Source organism: Mauremys reevesii, linkage group 15 (genome assembly GCF_016161935.1).
Source record: "Mauremys reevesii isolate NIE-2019 linkage group 15, ASM1616193v1, whole genome shotgun sequence".
Classification (NCBI taxonomy): Eukaryota; Metazoa; Chordata; order Testudines; family Geoemydidae; genus Mauremys; species Mauremys reevesii.
The window spans coordinates 13,874,705-13,894,581 of NC_052637.1; the positions used below are offsets into that span (position 1 = coordinate 13,874,705).

Consider the following 19,877-nt stretch of genomic DNA (forward strand, 5'->3'; position numbering starts at 1 on the left):
AGTCCTGTATCGTGGCCACCTCCCACCAGAAGAGGGAATGGAGCAGGTCCTAGGTGGGCCCCTGCAGTAACTCTGGGCTGCCTCCAGGCAGGAGGTGGCAGATATTCTTGGCCAGCTCCATCAGGTGGAAGATGTCGGCATGCTGGTTGAAGAGCTGGCTGGAGAAGGTGGAGCACGAGTGCCAGCTGGAGAGGAGGAGCACATGGGTCCTGCCAGGAGTGGATGGCATGGTGCTGTACCACCAGCGCAGCCAGAAGAGCAGGAGCATTGATGAGAGCAGGAGCACCTGGTGCAGGGTGCTGACTCTGGTGAACATTCTGCCCAGGTGGTGAAGTAGCTGCAGTTTAACATGAGAAGAGGGAAGAAGCCCCCAAACTATCCGTATCTGAGAATTAAATACAGAGGGGGGCAATGTTGATGGTGATTTTAGATCAATATTCAGAAAGAGAGAATCAGAGGGATTAAATATTAGGTGTATGTCTGGTCTGTGCTGGCTGGAGCTGAAGATTCTCAGATGCCCACATCGCTCAGTCTTCTCCAAGCAGAGCGAGCTTTGTTCATGGATGGAGCCAAGGAAGGACACAGTGCAGGGCCCAACACCATCTGCTGGGCCTTTTTCACTCTCTTCTGCCTTCTGGGACTCCTGGTGACTGACCTCTGGTTTCCCAGTCCCAGCAGCATGTGGGCACATGATCAGAGAGATTAAAATGCAAACCTCCTAGATGGGAAAGGCTCCATATCCCATTGTCTGGCCCCCTGAGCCAGCCAGTCTCCCTCACCTGAGACTGGATCGGAGCTGCTGCCCCATAGAGAACCAAGCCAGCCAGTCCCAACTCATTTCTCTGGCTCATGTCCTTTTTCTCCACAATAGCCTCCCCAGCCCCCTGCTTTAGGGCCCCTGGACATCCTTGTTCCTCAGCGTATAGATCGGGGAGTTGAGCATGGGGGCGATGATGCCATAGAAGATGGAGACCATCTTGCCCCGGTCCTGCGAGTAGCTGGATGGAGGCTGTGGATACATGGAAATGGTGGAGCCGTACAAGAGTGACACCATGGCCAGGTGGGAGACGCAGGTGTTGAAGGCTTGAGCTTGCCCTGGGCTGAGCGAATCCTCAGCACTGTGGTAACAATGTAGTTGTAGGAGACCGGGATGAGGGCCAGTGGCACCATCAGGAAGAGACCACTGACAGCAAATGCCTGGGCCTCATTGACAGAGGTGTCGACACAGGCCAGCTTGAGCAGGGCTAGCACCTCATAGAAGAAGTGGTTGACCCAGTTCTGGTCGCACTGGGGCAGCAGCATGGTCAGAATGGTCTGCAGGATGGAGTTGCCAAAGCTGCACAACCAAACAGTGGCTAGATCTAGAAAACTAGATCTGTGACAGTTGGTGGGAGTAATAGGATCCAAATGCCAAGAAATGGATTTGTCATTGAAAATTGATGCTTAGATTGTAAGCTCTTTCCAACAGGGACTTTTTTTTCTTTATTTCTGCTGGTCCTGGTTGTGACTGTGTCTCCTAACTGTGACTCCAGTTTTATTCTTATCCATAAGAATAATATGCCGAGTAATTAAATCATAGAGCAGTGGATCTGTGGCAATCGATAGCAGTCATAATATACTTTAACAGCCCCCCTCTCTGCCTGCCTCCCGAGAACCCTCTCATGGCCAGGTTAGGTCTGTGGTGGCTAGTCTCTCTTTGTCCTCTTCAGGACTCCTTAAGAAATCCATACAATCTGTCTCATGACTAACAGCAGCCCTGCCCGGGGCTCATTCAATAACAGAAACAGTTCAAAACAATCCTCCAGGTCCCAAAAGAAAGCCCATCACAGCAACACAAAAGCTTATATTCAGCTTTGGGGTCTTCTACCACACCCAGGGCTCCTCTTCTGTCCCAGTCACCACTTCATAAAGCCATCACTCCCAGCCCTTCTGAGCTGGAGCTCAACTTGACAGCTTCCACCTCCTGTTCCCTTCCCAGCTGGCTCTTTATTAGGAACACACTTCCACTGGCCGGCCTTGGTTAAACATGTTGCAGGAGCCCATTTAAAATGAAGTGGCAATAAACATGAAGTGGGGAATTAACACCTCTGCAGTTGTCAGACAATGGAAGGTAAGTAGACAGCAGGGTGTGTTACAAATTGTTGTAATCATAGAATCATAGAATCTCAGGGTTGGAAGGGACCTCAGGAGGTCATCTAGTCCAACCCCCTGCTCAAAGCAGGACCAAACCCAACTAAATCATCCCAGCCAGGGCTTTGTCAAGCCTGACCTTAAAAACCTCTAAGGAAGGAGATTCCACTACCTCCCTAGGTAACCCATTCCAGTGCTTCACCACCCTACTAGTGAAAAAGTTTTTCCTAATGTCCAACCTAAACCTCCCCCTCTGCAACTTGAGACCATTACTCCTTGTTCTGTCATCTTCTACCACTGAGAACAGTCTAGATCCATCCTCTTTGGACCCCCTTTCAGGTAGTTGAAAGCAGCTATCAAATCCCCCCTCATTCTTCTCTTCTGCAGACTAAACAATCCCAGTTCCCTCAGCCTCTCCTCATAAGTCATGTGCTCTAGCCCCCTAATCATTTTGGTTGCCCTCCGCTGGACTCTCTCCAATTTATCCACATCCTTCTTGTAGTGTAGGGCCCAAAACTGGACACAGTACTCCAGATGAGGCCTCACCAGTGCTGAGTAGAGGGGAATGATCACATCCCTCGATCTGCTGGAAATGCCCCTACTTATACAACCCAAAATGCCATTAGCCTTCTTGGCAACAAAGGCACACTGTTGACTCATATTCAGCTTTTTGTCCACCGTAACCCCTAGGTCCTTTTCTGCAGAACTGCTGCCCAGCCATTCGGTCCCTAGTCTGTAACAGTGCATGGGATTCTTCCGTCCTAAGTGCAGGACTCTGCACTTGTCCTTGTTGACCCTCATTATATTTCTTTTGGCCCAATCCTCTAATTTGTCTAGGTCCCTCTGTATCCTATCCCTACCCTCCAGCGTATCAACCACTCCTCCAGTTTAGTGTCATCTGCAAACTTGCTAAGGGTGCAGTCCACACCATCCTCCAGATCGTTAATGAAGATATTGAATAAAACCGGCCCCAGCACCGACACTTGGGGCACTCCACTTGATACCGGCTGCCAACTAGACATGGAACCATTGATCACTACCCGTTGAGCCGGACCATCTAGCCAGTTTTCTATCCATCTTACCGTCCATTCATCCAGCCCATACTTCTTTAACTTGCTGGCAAGAATACTGTGGGAGATTGTATCAAAAGCTTTGCTAAAGTCCAGAAATAGCACATCCACTGCTTTCCCCTCATCCACAGAGCCGGTTATCTCATCATAGAAGGCAATTAGGTTAGTCAGACATGACTTGCCCTTGGTGAATCCATGCTGACTGTTCCTGATCACATTCCCCTCCTTTAAGTGGTTCAGGATTGATTCCTTGAGGACCTGTTCCATGATTTTTCCAGGGACTGAGGTGAGACTGACTAGCCTGTAGTTCCCTGTATCTTCCTTCTTCCCTTTTTTAAAGATGGGCACTACGTTAGATTTTTTCCAGTCATCCGGGACCTCCCCCGATCGCCATGATTTTTCAAAGATAATGGCCAATGGCTCTGCAATTTCATCGGCCAACTCCTTTAGCACCCTCGGATGCAGCGCATCCAGCCCCATGGACTTGTGCTCGTCCAGCTTTCCTAAATAGTCCTGAACTACTTCTTTCTCCACAGAGAGCTGGTCACCTCCTCCCCATACCGTGCTGCAGAGTGCAGCTGTCTGGGAACTGACCTTGTCTCTGAAGACAGAGGCAAAAAAAGCATTGAGTACACTAGCTTTCTCCACATCCTCTGTCATTAGGTTCCCTCCCTCATTCAGCAAGGGGCCCACACTTTCCTTGACTTTCTTCCTGTTGCTAACATACCTAAAGAAACCCTTCTTGTTACTCCTAACATCTCCGGCTAGCTGCAACTCCAAGTGTGATTTGGCCTTCCTAATTTCACACCTGCATGCCTAGAACAATACTTTTATACTCCTCCCTGGTTATTTGTCCAATCTTCCACTTCTTGTAAGCTGTTTTTTTGTGTTTAAGACGAGCAAGGATTTCACTGTTAAGCCAAGCTGGTTGCCTGCCATATTTACTTTTCTTCCTACACATCGAGATGGTTTGTTCCTGCAACCTCAATAAGGTTTCTTTAAAATACAGCCAGCCTTCCTCAACTCCTTTCCCCGTCATGTTATTCTCCCAGGGGACCTTGCCCATCAGTTCCCTGAGGGAGTCAAAGTCTGCTTTTCTGAAGTCCAGGGTCTCTGTTCTACTGCTCTCCTTTCTTCCTTGTGTCAGGATCCTGAACTCGACCATCTCATGGTCACTGCCTCCCAGGTTCCCATCCGCTATTGCTTCCTCTACTATTTCTTCCCTGTTTGTGAGCAGCAGGTCAAGAAGAGCTTTTCCCCTAGTTGGTTCCTCCAGCACTTGCACCAGGAAATTGTCCCCTACACTTTCCAGAAACTTCCTGGATTGTCTGTGCACCGCTGTATTGCTCTCCCAGCAGATATCAGGGTGATTAAAGTCACCCATGAAAACCAGGGCCTGCAATCTTGCAACTTCTGTTAGTTGCTGGAAGAAAGCCTCGTCCACCTCATCCCCCTGGTCTGGTGGTCTCTAGCAGACTCCCACCACGACATTACCCTTGTTGTTCATACTTCTAAATTTAATCCAGAGACTCTCAGGTTTTTCTGCAGTTTCATACCGGAGCTCTGAGCAGTCATACTGCTCTCTTACATACAACGCAACTCCCCCACCTTTTCTGCCCTGCCTGTCCTTCCTGAACAGTTTATATCCATCCATGACAGTACTCCAATCATGTGAGTTATCCCACCAAGTCTATGTTATTCCAATTACATCATAATTCCCTGACTGTGCCAGGACTTCTAGTTCTCCCTGCTTGTTCCCCAGGCTTCTTGCATTTGTGTATAGGCACTTAAGATAACTCGCTGATTGTCCCGCTTTCTCAGTCTGAGACAGGAGTCCTCCCCTCTTGCAGTCTCCTGCTTGTTCTTCCTCCCAGTATCCCACTTCCCCACTTACCTCGGGGCTTTGGTCTCCTTCCCCCGGTGAACCTAGTTTAAAGCCCTCCTCACTAGGTTAGCCAGCCTGCTTGCGAAGATGCTCTTCCCTCTCTTCATGAGGTGGAGCCCGTCTCTGCCTAGCAATCCTTCTTCTTGGAAGACCATCCCATGGTCAAAGAATCCAAAATCTTCTCTCCGACACCATCTGCGTAGCCATTCGTTGATTTCCACGATTCGACGGTCTCTATCCTGGCCTTTTCCTGCCACAGGGAGGATAGATGAGAACACCACTTGTGCCTCAAACTCCTTTATCCTTCTTCCCAGAGCCACGTAGTCTGCAGTGGTACGCTCAAGGTCATTCTTGGCAGTATCATTGGTGCCCATGTGGAGAAGCAGGAAGGGGTAGCGATCCGAGGGCTTGATGAGTCTCGGCAGTCTCTCCGTCACATCGTGAATCCTAGCCCCTGGCAAGCAGCACCCCTCTCGGTTTTCCCGGTCAGGGTGGCAGATAGATGACTCCGTCCCCCTGAGGAGAGAGTCCCCGACCACCACCACCCTCCTCCTCCTCCTGGGAGTGGTGGTCGTGGAACCCCCATCCCTAGGACGGCGCATCTCATGCCTTCCAATCAGTGGAGTCTCCTTCTGCTCTGTTCCCTCAGATGTATCATCCACTCCACTCTCTGCACTAGTACCTGTGGAGAGAACACGAAAACGGTTGCTCACCTGTATCTGTGTTTCTCGTACATGGACGTTTCTGGTACTCTTTCCTCTTCTGGATGTCACATGCCGCCAGTTATCCTCACTGGCCTTCTGTCCCCGCTGCGTAGCCTGCTCTGAATCTTCAGAACATTGTGACCACTGAAGCTGATCCTGACGTCTATCCAGGAAATCCTCATTTTCTTTTATGGAACGCAGGGTTGATATCCGTTTCTCCAGACCTTGAATCTTCTCCTCCAATATGGAGATCAGCTTGCACTTTGTACAGACAAAGTCGCTTCTATCCTGTGGAAGGAAGACAAACATGGCGCATCCTGTGCAGGTCACAACGGCAGATCGCTCAGCATCCATGGTCTCTTCCTTCTAAGAGCTCACTCTAGGCGAACTCCCAGGCAAACTCCTTCTGTTTGCCTCTCTGCTGTTCGCTGCTCAGCTGGTTGCAGTTGACTGCCTTTTTATAACAGTCAGGCCCAGCTGTAATGGGCCTGTAATGGTCCCTCCCTCTTCCGCTCAGAGGGAGGCCACTCACGCTGGTCCTTCTGGCCAGGACCAGAGTCTGCAGGACTGCCCCAAGCCCACAATAGGGCTGTGTAATCAATAGTTCTAGTCAGGCTTTAGCCTGGTTTTGGGTGGCCCAAGCTGTCAGCCCTTAAACAGAGTCTATCAGGGCTGGCTTTGGCCTTGGCCTTGGCCTTGGCGGAGCTCAGGCAGCCAGCAAAAAAACGGTCTTAGGTGAGCTGTCCTGGGCTTGAGGAGGCTCAGGTGGCCAGTAAGCAAAGCAGTCTCAGGGCTGGCTTCAGCCTGGGTGGGGCTCAGGCAGCTGGTCAGGGAGGCTCCTCTTCAGGGCTAGGGCTTCTCTGAACATTGTAGGGAGTCAGCCACCCTGGGGTGGGATGGTGGGGGGACGTGGACCCACCCTACTCCACCATGTCCCAGCCCAGGACCCTGGCAGGGGCAGGATTGTCTGCTCCTTCGTTGATGGGGATCCAGCCGCAACATACAGACTGAGCCACCCCTGGCTCGGCAGCCAGCTGCTGCATGGTTGCCCGGGGCCACTTCCTGCCAGCCCGCGGTTTAGTACCTCTAGCCTCCAGGCTTCTTCCGGATCCTCAGGGTACACTGCGGCAGGCACGCGGGGCCAGTCCTCATCAGCGTCTGAGGATCAGGAACAGTCAGGCAAATGTTCCTCTCGCAGATGTGGCCGAATAGGCAGAGCATCCTTCTCCACCGGTCTCTCCAAACTGTGCTGCTGAGCTGGCCTTTTATACTTCCAGCCATGCCCTGATGCTTCCAGTGAGGTGGGCAGGGAAATCTTGGATCCACCCCCCAAGGGAAATGTAATGGTGCCTCCCTCTCCCGCTTGGCAGGAGGTAACTCGGCCTCACTACAGGTCATAAAACCAGAGTCTCAGTTAAGTCCAGGCTTTTGAGTGTCCAGAATGTCACAGCCGCAAGGACCTCCTCACTCAGGGGGTCCAATGGGGAGGCAGATCAGCCTTGTATGTTGATAATGCTGGTGCAGGCATTGCAAAGCATGTCGGGAAGGGTCAAAGGTGTGAGAGTGGAGTGAAAGATTCTTTTACAGGTTGTGAGAGGCCAAAGAGGGAGGGAGAGAGCAGAGAACAGGTTAACTCCACACTTCATCTACCTCAGTCTGAAGATAAGATGCTGACTCCAGCCCAAGGCCACAGGACACATTTGACTCTCGGCTGCCGGCCAAGAAAGATGGGGACCTATTCCACCCCGACCAGTCGTGAGAAAAAAGGATTCAGCTGAACAGAACCACAGGGGCTGCAAAAATGAGCGAGACAGTGAAGACCAGTGCGGGAGGGCAGGGAGACAACCATTTTCACTTCCCTGTGGCTGGTGTGTTTTGGGAAAGCTGAGAAAGCCATGGAAGACCAGTTTGGACTGGTACAAAGAGCACAAGGAACACAGGTCCCTGAACGAAACGCCCCAAAAAGAACCCAGGACTTAAAAACCCTCCTGAGAGCTGAAGCAAGTTGGAGATCAACAGCGCACCCTGGATGACCCGTGAACAAGAGAAGAATTCCCATCCACCCTTTCCCCTCTTCTTCTTATGTTACACCCAGGCTTGGCCAGTCTCGGGTAACGTGGGTATGAGTATGAAAGTGGGTTAGGTCAGGGATGTTAGGGGGCTTATTCCTTCACCCTCTCACTTCCCTGGTCCTTCTCGCATGAACAGAGAGCAACAATACCCAAAATCCAAAGGCGCAAACAATTCAATGTTTATTGGGGTGAACTTCCAGCAAGCATGATTCCAGTTTCCTTCCTTAGTGTCCCCCTTCCCAGCTCTGACACCACAGAGCCTTGCCTGTGTCCCGGTTCCTGTTCCCATCCCCTGTTCCCATTTTCCCCTTTAGCAAGACATGATTTTAATTCCCCCATCCACAGTTCCTGTTCCCATTTCTCCCCCCGCCCCCGCTCCTTCCTGATTGACTGTAGACTATATAGTAAAACTTGAATTTTGCTTAGCTATACCTTAACCAATCATTTCACTGAAATTTAACTAACCAATCCTAACATACTGTAACATGGTTATTTAACCAATTATATTCCACCACCTTAATTGGTTTACACCCAACAAAATTAATTATACAGCAGACAGAAACAATCACAGAACCAGACAGAGACCATGCAAATAAACATACAAAACAACACAGAGGTGAGGATTTCACAACTACATCTATACAGACATAAGGGTTTTCCAGCTGTGTCTATTGATAAGTGAGTTCTTGCCAGACAGGATGCTATTAAACTAAGTTTCCTTTTACATCTTCTACGCTTTACCCTTTCTCTGGAGGTGATAGGAATATCAGGACAGGATTGTATTCCTAACAGCCCAATAGCACCTTATTTCAATGTGACTAGTTTGGAATGTGAGGATGTGACCATACACTTCCCAGCTTATGGCTGCCTAACTACATCTTAGCTGAAGGCCTTAGCCTGTCACAGTAAGAGAAGGCCATTACACAGACAGTGATCTTGATTCTTTCTTTTATACCTCTATAACTAGCTAAGCAATAAGAATGCACCTAAATACTTAAAGTATAGGCCTTTGCAGACAGGCCTGAATGTCTATATCCTAACACTCCACCCCTTTTTTTCTTTTTCTTTTGGGATCCTCCTGCCCAGGTATCCCTGGAAAACCAGAGGACATATGGCGACACATTTCCTGATAGGTCCAGGCATCAAGGTGGAAGGTGTCGATATTCCATTTGTCCCATTGCCCCTTGTGTAGTATAGTGCCCTGCACCTTCTCTCATACGGGCATACCACACTTATTCCAATTAGTGTCCCTGACTTGCCATTATATTGGGCCCGAGAAGGTTGAGTCCGGGTTGTCTTGCACACTGCGGGGTGGGGCGGGCTTATTACATTACTTATAGGTTATCTCCATATTCAGTGTAACACAATTACAGTTAACAATATACAATGCACAGCAACACTGAGTCCTGACCACTGCAGTATGGTCCAACATCCGAGCCACAACCAAAACACTGCCTCTCCTCCTTCGACAGGGTTAAGATCTTAATGTGTCCTGTTGCTGGCAGCTGCAACAAGCTGCCCCTGCAAGTTTTATGTGCTTTTGTCCATATCATAAGTCCGTTGAATGTCCACAGAGAAATGGGTTATTGTCCAAACCAACTTAACAACTTGCTATTTCAGGCAGCATGCCCTGGTTTGATTATTTACAGCAACAAGATTTACAGATCCATTTGTGCACCAGAGTCCAGATAGCAGCGCATAGATGTGTGTAGTTTGGTGGTGCTGGTGTAATTGTGCCCTCAGAAATATGTGCATTTCCAGCAAAACACCTTATACACAGAACACCCAATTGTCTGCCCCTTGCCATAGGCCATGGATCCTGCTCCTGCATAGTCATAGGAGAGGGGCACAGCCAAACATCTTGTGTGATTTACACCATTTTACACACCCCACCATTGATTTCCAGTGAGCTCCTCCCCTTCTCATTATTCCCATAGGGCTTATGGGGCCCACCTTAGTTGCTGTTCCATTTCCAGGCACCATGGTAGCTATTACACAGGTGCTGGCCTTCTAGTTGAGCATTTTGCATTCCCATACACATCTCCCATCCAGGTCAGCCTTTTGAAGCCATCCCCCATCCATGTCATGCTAGCAACAAGACAAACATCACAGACAAACAACACAAAACATAGATCCATTGTGTTCTGGGTTATTCTTCTGCTAGCGCCAGCATGCTTGTAGAGTGTCTGAAAAACAAAAGAAATAATTTCCACCCCCCTGGTGGGGACAGATTATTTCTTAATAATAATACCAATTTCTTTTACAATTTCTTTTGCTAATTGCAGGAAAAACAGAAGAATTACCTCCAGGCTGTCCTTATTTTGTTCTATAGTCAGGCTAGTGAATTACCCCATTCACTGATCATTTATGAAATTTATGAGATGTCGTGCCTCAGTTTCCCACAGCTTCAGATTTCTGCTCTGTACACACACACACACACATACACACACTCCTTAGGGTTAACCTGTCCCCTTTATTTTCAGGTTTGACTTGTTTTTTCACCTCCATTTTCTGGAGGGCCATAATTTGAGTCTTCTAGTAGCTTGTTTGCTGACCAGATGTATTCATTATTCTCAGGTTCTTTGTGCTGCAAAGGGCAGTTTCCTCCTTCCCCCATCAGCTGGGTAATTTGCATTCACAGAGAGGCTTTCTTGGCTTGCCTTTGGATTCAAAGCTATCAGCAGCTCAGAGACTGTTTTAAAAGGGACACATTCTACTTCCACCAGAGTTCTGATTACTTTTCACTTTCATCTCCTGCTCCAAAACACACAGAAATCTGCAAAAGAAAGCGCAACTTATTGTGGCCCCTTTTGGAGCCCTAACAGGATTTTAATTAAGTACCATGTTTTGGTTGTATTTCTTTTACCCCTTTTCCAATATACACTGCACATGTCCTGGGAAATAGTTTAACCTCCATAACATTATAATATTAACCATATTAATTTTACACAAGGTGTAACTGCCTCCGTGTGCCCACAGAGTTTTCATGTACCCCCAAAGTAACAGTCCAATCCTCCAGAGCCACCCCAAGGCTCAGTGTTCCCATCACTGCTGCCCTTTTCCTTTTCTTATGCAAATACAATTTTATTTTGTCTAACATCCCTTGCACTGTGATTACTTTTTTTACACAACTGTACCCCGATTACACTCCCATCTTGTACAACCAGAGACAGCCAGGGGCAGTCAAGTTAAGTTCCAATAGAAACCCCTGACATTCCTTTAGTGATTTTGATTACATTACCCAATAGTCAAATAATTTTGATTAGATTAATCCTCCACCTGCTGCCTGCAGCAGTCCCTTATAGACCATTTCTGTGGGGAAAGGGCCCATTTTCCCTCAAAATAGCCACAAAGGCTTCTGGGGACAGAAGAGTGGTAGTAGGCACTCTACCTGACCCCCTGGTATAATTTAATTACCAAGCTTCCATGCAATGTGACTGCACAGAGTTGCACATACAGTTACATTTATATAACTGGGTTTTATTATTAAACCAAAACCTTTCTTCTTGTAACACCACAACTGTTACCTGTACCATTTTACAACTCCCAAATATTTATTTTCCTCCAAACCCTGTATTATAAATTTTTGCAAAAGGTATTTTTAACTTTTAACTTACTTCTTTAAAATCACTTACTCCTACATTTAGTTCTTTAAGGTAGTGCAATTTGTCTGTAACAACTCAGCCACCAAGTACAATTATTGCCACACAGCTGCCTTAACCTGTACTGTCTTTACCTTGAGGCTGTTGAAAAGGCAGTAAAACATTTGTCTTTATGGTTGCCCATGGATCTTTTACTTTACATAGTTCAGTGGAATACAGCAGACCTCTGTCATACTTTGTTCCAACAAAACCAAAAACCAAAAACATTCAACACAAGTCCCCCAGGACCAAGTCCCAGCTCCTGTCTCTAAAGGGGGTCTGTTAACTCTGTTGTGCCAAATCATCTTTAACCACCCTAACTAATTTACAACACTGCAGCAGCCCTTGCTGAAACAGCACCAAACTTGAAAGATTACTGGCAGCTTCCCATACTGCTGCCCTTACTTCAAACCTCTCACAAGTGGACTGAACTGCCTCCTTTCCCTGGAAGGAATCCAGTCCCCATGGGCAGGGACCTTTTTCCACTACCCATATACCAAGGGAGGGTGGGCTCCTCGGCCACCCCTCATTCCTCTGGGTCCCCTAACACTTCCTCCATTTCCTTTTTAATCTCATCCCAGGCTGACCTCTGCACCTGGTATGGGCCCTGGTTCGTCCTTTCCTTTACCCTGGCTTGCCAGAACCCATAACCACCATCACGAGAGTTCACTATACCCCCTCCAAGCAGCTGCGCGGACTGTTGGAGAGGGGGATTCACAGGCTGCCACTCACCAATCCAATGCGATGCATCCGAGTCACGGCACCAAGATGTTAGGGGGCTTATTCCTTCACCCTCTCACTTCCCTGGTCCTTCTCGCATGAACAGAGAGCAACAATACCCAAAATCCAAAGGCGCAAACAATTCAATGTTTATTGGGGTGAACTTCCAGCAAGCATGATTCCAGTTTCCTTCCTTAGTGTCCCCCTTCCCAGCTCTGACACCACAGAGCCTTGCCTGTGTCCCGGTTCCTGTTCCCATCCCCTGTTCCCATTTTCCCCTTTAGCAAGACATGATTTTAATTCCCCCATCCACAGTTCCTGTTCCCATTTCTCCCCCCGCCCCCGCTCCTTCCTGATTGACTGTAGACTATATAGTAAAACTTGAATTTTGCTTAGCTATACCTTAACCAATCATTTCACTGAAATTTAACTAACCAATCCTAACATACTGTAACATGGTTATTTAACCAATTATATTCCACCACCTTAATTGGTTTACACCCAACAAAATTAATTATACAGCAGACAGAAACAATCACAGAACCAGACAGAGACCATGCAAATAAACATACAAAACAACACAGAGGTGAGGATTTCACAACTACATCTATACAGACATAAGGGTTTTCCAGCTGTGTCTATTGATAAGTGAGTTCTTGCCAGACAGGATGCTATTAAACTAAGTTTCCTTTTACATCTTCTAGGCTTTACCCTTTCTCTGGAGGTGATAGGAATATCAGGACAGGATTGTATTCCTAACAGCCCAATAGCACCTTATTTCAATGTGACTAGTTTGGAATGTGAGGATGTGACCATACACTTCCCAGCTTATGGCTGCCTAACTACATCTTAGCTGAAGGCCTTAGCCTGTCACAGTAAGAGAAGGCCATTACACAGACAGTGATCTTGATTCTTTCTTTTATACCTCTATAACTAGCTAAGCGATAAGAATGCACCTAAATACTTAAAGTATAGGCCTTTGCAGACAGGCCTGAATGTCTATATCCTAACACGGGGCATTAATGCTTTCTTTCTTCCTCTGAGTGACGTGGGAGCATTCCCAACATTCGCCGCTGTTATTTTATTATTTTATTAATAAAGCTTTAAAATTTAGTCACTTGGTGTGCTCCTCCATCTCCTCCCCTAAGATCCTGCGGCCTCAGCCTGATCACCTGATACCCCGGGCAGATTTGTAACATAAATCTTTCACAGGAACACTTATGAATTTAAGTTCTCAGGCTCATCTTTTGAAGGTGTTGTGCAGCTTTCTTTTGAAGCCTCCAACTTAAGTAAGTCCAATAAAGAGATTACCTCACCTACTTTGCCTTGCGCATATCCTGGGACCAACCTGACTACAACAATACTTCAAACAAGTTGTCATGGAAAAGTGCAGCTGTGGCCGTTGGTGGCAGTTCTAGGATATATATGCCAGGGGATGGGTAACAAGACATAACAGAAATGTCTTTATTTTTATTGCTCTTGTAACCATTTCTGCCTTTAATGCCTTATACTTCTACTCACTTAAAATCTCTCTCTTTGTAGTGAAATAAACATGTTTTTTATTTTCTAATCCAAACTGATCCATTGCTGTGTTGAAACTGAATTGTGTGAGTGACTCCATTTAAAGTAGCAAACTGTTGGATATTGATCCCCTCACAGGGACAACAGACCTAAAATATCTGAACTGTCCAGGAGAGGTCTGGGCAGTGCAGAACACACATCTTGGAGGTGTGGGTGGGGATTCTGGACTAGGAATGTGTTGGAGTCACCCCACAGTAACCCAGGCTGGTAGAAGCCAGAGTGTGGCTGGTGTTCGTGGTCAAGCTGCTGGGTAAGAGTTGCTGGACCAGGCTGTGGCTACACACAGACACGCAGGGTGTGACCCACCTGCTGATCCATGAGTGACCCGTGTTGGAATCTACAACAGGAAAACATTGTGGGGCAGCCAAGTTTGCAGTGCAGGGGTGACACAACCCCTCACTAGTCTGGATTGCACCATGAAATCCATGACATCCTGGGAGTTTTTTAGGAACAGGCTAGACAAATACTGGTCAGCTATGGTCTAGGTAATCTTATTCCTGTCTCGATATGGGGGTATGAACCATATCACCTATGGCAATACCCTCTAGTCCTACATGTCTATGGTTCTATGATTCTACTGCCACTGTAAACATGAATCTATTATTTGTATGTACTTCTCTGTGTGGCTGCATACCCAAGTGATTACCTACTCCCCTGTAGAAAGTTATTCCTGAATATGTTTGTGGGTTAGGGGCCCTGGATAAGACAGATTTCAACCCTAACCAAATCTACCAATCTATGGTAGTTTTATTACATTATGAAAATGGCAACACTCTTCCAAGATTTAACTTCTGTAGCTTATATCACTTCAATTAAGCCTCATACATATTTCATTACAGAATACCAGATGTGAAACAGCATGAAGGTATTTAAGAAGCCAATTCAAGTAAAGAGTTCCTCCCACAAGTGTTTGGGTCTTGAGCAGTCCAGGCAAACAGAACACAATTACAACAAAGCTTAAACTTATTCTTCTGTATTTCGTTTTCCGATGTGCATAAGAGGAATATGCTTTCTCGCATAAGTATGTTGTTGAAAATGGTGACAAAACTATAGTAGCTTTTTTGGCCAGCAGGGGGTACTCTTTTCTTGAACTCAGCCAAAAGTTGATCGATGAGAGACTACTGAAAAACCTCTTCAGTTCTTTATCACAGGAGATCTCAATCAATTTCTCTTTTTCCTCAGTGCTCAATATCTTCATTGAGAAAGTGTTATCATCAAAGGGGTTGTGAATCCAGTCATTATCACCTGCCATAGCTGGAAAGTATTGCCTGAATGTTTTGCAAAGTCCTATTGGTGTGCAGTTATATTGGTTTTAGTACACTGATCCAACAGAAGTTTATGTTCTGCCAGGAAGTCATGGTCACGGGGATAGGGCTGCCAGTCCCTGCACCCTCTGGATGATGGGATGAATTGCACCCTCAGCAGATGACACTAAGCTTTGGGAACAGTTAGATACACTGGAGGGTAGGGATAGGGTCCAGAGTGACCTAGACAAATTGGAGGATTGAGCCAAAAGAAATCTGATGAGGTTTAACAACTACAAGTGCAGATTCCTGCACTTAGGAAGGAAGAATCCCATGAACTGCTACAGGCTGGGGACCAACTGGCTAAGCAGCAGTTCTGCAGAAAAGAACCTGAGGATTACAGTGGATGAGAAGCTGGATATGAGTCAGCATTGTGCCCTTGTTGCCAAGAAGTTCCAATGTCATATCAGGCTGTATTAGTAGGAGCATTGCCAGCAGATCGAGTTATTATTACCCTCTTTTCAGCACTGGTGAGTCCACCCCTGGAGTATTGCATCCAGTTTTGGTCCACCACTACAGAAGAGATCTGGACTGTTGTGGAAAATCAACCACATGTTGAGTTTGTATCAGATCAGCCTGAGGCTCCTTTATTGTTACAAGCGCAGGGGGGTAACTGCTCCCAGTAGCTGCCCCCCGATTCAAGAAACATACAAACCTTTTAAAGTTTAAAACCACAGACAAATTACACACACATTTCGTGTTGATTACCTTATTTGGAATATAATTGCAAAATTTAATAAAGGTCAAAAGCAGAAAGAAACAATCATCTCCCTTATTTGGCTTTTCCTGTTATTGTTATTAAGCATCTAGCTCTTCTGTGGTTTGACTTTTCTAATGCTTCCATTGTGATTATAAAAAAACAAGCTTGGCTATGGCAAATTGTGTTTGGGGACTTTCCACTTCGCCTCCTTGTGCCCCTTGTACACAGAAGGCCATTGTTCTGTTTTGGGGACTTTCCATCCCACTTTGGCCTCCTCATGCCCCTTACACACAGAAGCAAGCTCAGCTCATACTTCAGGCCTACTAACTTGACCAAAGTCTGAGGTTCTTTGTAAATTTTCCTCTACAGGACAAATTGGAGAGAGTCCAGCGGAGGGCAACAAAAATGATTAGGGGGCTGGGGCACATGACTTACGAAGAGAGGCTGAGGGAACTGTGGTTATTTAGTCTGCAGAAGAGAAGCCTGAGGGGGGATTTGATAGCAGCCTTCAACTACCTGAAGGGGGGTTCCAAAGAGGATGGAGCTTGGCTGTTCTCAGTGGTGGAAGATGACAGAACAAGAAGCAATAGTCTCAAGTTGCAGTGGGGGAGGTCTAGGTTGGGGTTTTAAACTAAAAACAAATGTAGCTTGCCTTCAAGAATCTCTGCAATCTGCCTAAACAACATTTAGGTGTGATTTTGCTACAAATATCCAATTTCTTTACTATATTAAGCTTAGATTGCATGTTTGTTTTATTTGCTAGGTAATCTGCTTTGATCTGTTTGCTTTTCCTTATAATCACTTAAAATCTATCTTTTGTAATTAATAAACTTGTTTTGTTGTATCTAAGACCAGTGTATGGAAAATATTGCTTAGGGGCGAAAGCTGTTGCATACCTTCCTCCACACTGAGGGTGGGGGCAAATTTTTGTGTATTGCAAAATGGTATAATTTTGAGTTTACTCTTGGGGGGTGGGGGGATGCACTTGAGTACTGGACAGTTCCTTAGCTGAGCCTTCCCATGCAGAGCTGATTTCAGCGTCTCTGTATTTCTGCAGCTGCGTGTGTCCCTACCTGTATGTGTCCTGGTAAAGTGAAGTCTGAAGCCTGAAGGAGGGCTTGGCAGGCTGCACAGCAGTACAGTGTAAAGAGAACCCAGGCTGGTGGGAAAGACTGGCTCAGTGGTACCCCAGTTCAAGTGGCCCCCCACGGGAGATGGGAAACCCACATTCAGCACCCACAAGCCACAGCTTGTTTGGTGCTGCAGTTAATCGACCAGTTTGGCCACGCCCCAGATCAGCTAATCAGGGCTGCCTCCAAACAGCTGTTTGGCAGTTCAGGGAGGGGTTAGGGCAGATGTGGGCAAACTACAGCCTGCCTGCCACATCTCGCCCATGGGACCGTCCTGCCCGGCCTCTGAACTCCCAGCCGGGGACCCTAGTCCCTGCCCCCACCGCTGTTCCCCCTCCCCTGCAGCCATGTGTGCTGCACTCTGGCCTGCCACTCCCACTGGGTGGCATGGGGAGCACAGCAGGCTCTGGCCGGGTGTTGCGGCTGTGAGCTCCTTCTGCTGGTAAGCGGATGGGGAACAGGGAGGGTTGGGAGTGGGAGTCCCAGCAGGCCTGTCGGGGGGTGAGGATGTGGATAGGAGTCAGGAGGGCAGTGGTTAGGAGTCAGGAGGGCAGTCAGGGGACAGGGACTGGGGGGTTGGATGGGTTGGAGATTCTGAGGGGGACAGTCAGGGGGCGAGAAGTGGGAGGGGGTGGATAGAGGGAGGGGACCAGCCTGTTTGGGGAGGCAGGCCTTCCCTACACAGCCCTCCATACAGTTATGCAACCCCGATGTGGCCCTCGGGCCAAAAAGTTTGCCAACCCTGGGTTTGGGGGAGGATGGAGACCAGCGAGCAACAGCAGAGCAGGAGCTTTGAGGGGGAACAGATGAGGGTGGGAAGAGATAGAGTGAGGGCGGGACCTTGGGGGAGGGAGTGGGGACAGGGCAGGAAGAAGCAGAAGGAAGGTTGGGCCTTGGGGCAGAGCAGGGGTGGAGCTTAGTGTATGAGCCTCTGCTACGTGAGTTAAAAGCCCAATGGCACTTAGCTAAGACTGTAGAGCAGATTCATTAACTATCTCTCTCTTTCTCTCATGTCTCAGTGCCACTAGATGGGACAGAACATCATACCCAGAAAGTGTGGGTTACACATATTTATTAACTCAGAAACTCAGCCTTGAAGTTGGAGAGGTCACTCAGTCTTCATGTTGGAGAGGTGTGGTCAGCAGCTACAGAGCAAAGTCAGTGAAAATGCCAATTCAACCAAGAGACATGAGAGCATAAAGTGAAGATTGAACCAAAAAAGGAACTCCCTCGGATGTGCTTCAGTAACAGACTGTTGTAATTATGGGTTCAGGTCACTTGAGAGATACACGGACCGAGATTTACACAAGTGACTCGCAATTTTGGGTATCAGAGTTTTGCCAATGAAAGTCTGGCAGTGCTAGGTCTTCTCCTGAAAGGTGCAGCTCCTAGAAGAATGTGGTTACAACTAAAAAATAATTTAAAAAAGAAACATTTATAGCCCACATTGAAATGGAGCAAAACCGTGTAATGTGACCCAAGTGCGATCTAAATATTAGAAATTTGAAGGCAAAAAAAAAGAACCCAACAGTTATAATTTAATGAAATCTCATGTTTTTAAAGATGATCTCATGATTTTTGGAGCAGGACTCATGATTTTTAAATGCTTGCTCTTCAGGAAGCCCTGGGCACTTGCCTTCTGAAAATCTCGTGCCTTTACGGTATCTCATTTTCATCATCCAAAATCATCTGTCGCTTTCCCAAACCTTAGCCATTGTCACATGCACTTTGGGGGCCAATCTGATGCCTCTTGAAATCAACAGGCCTCTTTCCATTAACCTTGGAGAAATCCCATAGCCAAAGCAGTTCAAAATCAACAATTGGGCTGGTGGGTCCCAAACAAACACATGACATGTGGTCCAGTAAATGGAGTTTCCAACCCTCCAGAGGAGCAGAGACATGAATGGAGGAAGGGCTATTGTGTCTTCCTCTCTCGATAGACAGTGTGCAGTCTTGCTAGCCCAGAGCATTCCAAAAGTGTGTCAGGCCCTAACAATCAGGAGATTGGCTTAAAATCAGAAGGTTTGTTTTAAATACTAAATTTAATTTTCCCCCTTTTCCTTCTGCTTTCTGAGTCTTTAGGTCATTCTGGTGTCATCTTTCCAGTTGTACTAACCAACCATGAGGGGTGAGACGGAGAGAAGCTTTTTTTCAATGAAAGCTGACATCCTGGTGCAATCTCAGAACTCCAAGATCTGATCTACACTACAGACCTATATTGGTATAAAAATCCACCCCCCTGAGCAAAGTAGTTACATCAACCTAACCCCCCTGAGTAGACCGCGCTATGTCAGCAGGACAGGTTCTCCTGCCACATAGCTACTGCCTCTCAGGGAGGTGGATTAACTATGCTGATGGGAGACCTCTCTTGCATTAGTGAAGAGTGCTTCTTCCATGAAAGCTCTACAGCAGCGCAGCTGCACCAATGCAGAGTTTTAGGTGTAGACATGCCCCAGGAGGTGGTGGGTTGATTGGGTTGAAAGAGGGCAGGGGACTTGTATGGCTCGGGGAGGGCAGGTTTTTCTTTGAGGTGGGAGAGGGCAAGGGCAGTTGTGAAGGGTGGAAGCAGGCAGAGGGTAGAAAAGTCCATATGAGCAGGGAAGATGCTACAGAACCCAAAAGAGCACAGATGGTTCCATTCCCAACTACTGTACCAGCTTGGGTCCCCTGAGTGGTTGGGCTCCTCCCCAGCAATTTCTGCAGAGTCCTGTGCATCTCCTTGTTCCTCAGCATGTTGATCAGGGGGCTGAGTATGGGGGTAACCAGGGTGTAGAAGAGAGAGACCATTTTGCCCTGGTCCTGGGATGGGGGCTGCAGGTACATGTAGATGGAATGGAAAAAGTGTAATCACCATATAATGAGACTATATCTCCTGATTTTTCCCCCAAATACAGAGCAGAAACATTTATTGAACAACTCTGTCTTTTCTGCATTATTATT

The 19,877-nt window shown here is 47.2% G+C and overlaps 1 pseudogene; it reads right to left on the bottom strand.

Moving 5' to 3' along the window:
• Positions 1 to 889: 889 nt before the first annotated feature.
• LOC120383099 lies at positions 890 to 18,626 on the bottom strand (annotated as a pseudogene).
• Positions 18,627 to 19,877: the final 1,251 nt, after the last annotated feature.